This window comes from Humulus lupulus, chromosome 9, assembly GCF_963169125.1.
Source record: "Humulus lupulus chromosome 9, drHumLupu1.1, whole genome shotgun sequence".
NCBI classification, from domain to species: Eukaryota; Viridiplantae; Streptophyta; class Magnoliopsida; order Rosales; family Cannabaceae; genus Humulus; species Humulus lupulus.
Genome location: NC_084801.1, coordinates 87,741,892 through 87,744,805, shown reverse-complemented (window position 1 = coordinate 87,744,805; position 2,914 = coordinate 87,741,892).

Sequence of the window (2,914 nt, the reverse complement as noted above, 5' to 3'; positions counted from 1 at the left end):
CTCCCCCAACAACAAATATAATCAGCTATTGAAAAATCTATGGTTAAAACTTTACAAGAGTCTAGTTTTTTGAAACTTTACCTTAGGGAAACCCTTTCTAGACCAAGGCTTAGCTTCCAAGCCTTCTTAGTGTTCTTGAGGTTGAAGATTGAGAAAAAACTTGATCGAGAGTTTTCAAATAAGATGAGAGTGATTGTGAGAGAGAGAGGGTCGGATTTGGGGGGTTAGAAGGGTTTAGACTACTCTAAAATATCCTAAAACATTTGAGTATTTTTACTATCCACTTGCCATTATCCCTAATATTTAAAATGGGATTTAAAATTTAATTAATTGTGTTCAAACCATTTAAAACCCCACATGCCGGCCACCTCTTCCTATAAATGCATTTATATTATGTTTTTTATAAAGGTGAATAAATATTTCCTAAGAAGAAAAATCCAAATTGACTTTCTACAACATTTTTCACTCTTATTAAGTTTTAAAAACAAAACTTAACTCATAATAATTAAATTAAATGTTAATAATTAAATTAAATATCTCTCACATTTAATTTAATTTAATTTAATTAATCACACAATAAAATTTAACCTAAGGTTCATTCATGGAATAAAATTCCCAATTTCGATAAAATTAAGAATTTAATACAAAATGCCCTAAAATTTCCATTTTCCCTTAGGTTTATTATTTTTGACCAAACTTTAATTTTTAAGAATGTATTTTATGCCCAAAATATATTTGCCATAATTTTTTATTTTTTATTTTTGAGATTTTTTTTACCCGATCAGGGTTTTTGTGTCAGTCTAAGACCGAAAGTCTTTTCTTGACTTTTAATCACAAAATTCATAATTTGGCTAGCAATAACTCATGGAAATAAATTCCAAACAAATATAATATTATTTAAAATAATATTGTTAACTCAGGGAAAAAAAATCCCGACCAGAGTCGTTTACAGGTACCCGAAACGCAGGACGTTACATTATTTTCCCGGCAAACTCTAATCTCCTTCCATGGAAGAAACCAGAGCCATTAAGGCGCCAGAGTGCGAAGAGAGATCCCTCTAAGTTTTGTCGATATCACAATGACATCGGCCATAACGCTGATGATTGCCGACAATTGAAGGACAAGATCGAAACTCTCATTCAGGTTGGACCGTTAGCCCAGTATGCCCGAAACTGAGGTGCTACCAATCAATCAACCGACCAGATTTCTCGTTCAGCTTAGAAAACTCTGATAAGTCAGCCTAGGACTCAGATTGATCAGGGAAACCAAGTTGACCCTCCTTCGATAGTAGGAGGAGATAAAACTACTATTGCTGGAGGACCTCATTTGGCGAGCACAAGTAGTGGAGCGTAAAAGAGGTATACACAAGAGCTGAAAACTCACAACGACATTTAATTTATCCCAGAGCAAAGGTTATCTAAACAACAGCGTTGGAAAAATAACCAATCATTTTCACAGAAGCGGACGCTATACACGTTCAGTTCCCACATAATGACCCGCTGGTGGTAACCGTTCAACTTACTAACCGAAGGGTACGAAGGATATTGGTTGATAACGGGGGCTTAGTAAATGTGCTTTTCAGGTCCACCCTAGAAAAGATGGGATTATCCTTAACCGATTTTAAGGCAACCTCAATGACACTGTATGGATTCTCAGGTGAAGGAACAACAGCCATAGGGACAATCAGACTAGTGGTTACGATAGGGGATGATACATGAACTGTTACTAAAATACTTGATTTCATTGTAATTGATTGTCCGGCTGCGTATAACGCGATTTTGGGATGATACGTGCCGATAGATTTTAAGGCCATTACCTCGATCCGACACCTGGCAATGAAGTTCCCCTCAAATTTAGGTATATGCACCGTAAGAGGAGACCAGCTTGCTGCCAGAGAATGCTACAACATTGCCATGAAGGGAAAATCACAACCCGGGTAGCAGGAAATAGTCGTAGTCGAGAGAGGAGAGGAGTCCCGGGTAATGGAAGTTACCCCTGGGACAGAAGAACCTCAAAAAGGAGATAAAGAGGTCGCCCAACAAGAGGAAATTGATATGCGATTAGGCAAGGATTGATCTGAGCTCCAAGCTATGGAGGATCTCGAGGAAATCAGTATCGACCCAGAAATACCTTCAAGAGTTGTAAAACTTGGGAAAAATCTTGGAGCTGAAAGGAAGAAGGAGCTAGTTGAATTCTTGAGAAAGAACCTGGACATCTTCGCCTGGTCGCACGAAGATATGGTGGGAATCAGTCTGAGTGTAATAATGCATATTTGAACTTCGACAAGAATCTGCCTACCCAAAAATGAAGATTTTTGGGGAGAGAATGGTTGGATGCTTTAGAAGAAGAAGTAGTTTGCCTACTTAAATGCAGATTTATCAGGGAAGCAAAATATCCGACCTGGGTTGCTAACCCGGTTCTGGTCCCGAAGCCAAATGGGAAGTGGAGAACTTGCATTGACTTCTCTGATCTCAACAAAGCCTTTCCTAAGGACTGTTTCCCATTACCTAGAATAGATCAGTTAGTAGACATCACAGTTGGTCACGAGCTCATGTCTTTCCTGGACGCATATTATGGATATAACCATATCATGATGAACCCTGCAGACCAAGAGCATACTAGCTTCATGACTGAGCATAATGTATGCTGCTACAAAGTTATGCCATTCGGGCTGAAGAAGGCCGGTGCAATATACAAAAGATTAGTCAACAAAATGTTTGTTAACCAGATCGAGAAAAATATGGAGGTGTATGTCGATGATATGCTCGTTAAATCGAAGACTGCCAATAACCATGTGTCCGACCTTAAATAGTGTTTTGACATACTAAGGAGGTATAACATAAAGTTAAATCCTTAGAAGTGCACTTTTGGAGTTTTGTTGGGACAATTTATGAGGTTTATAGTTAACACGAGG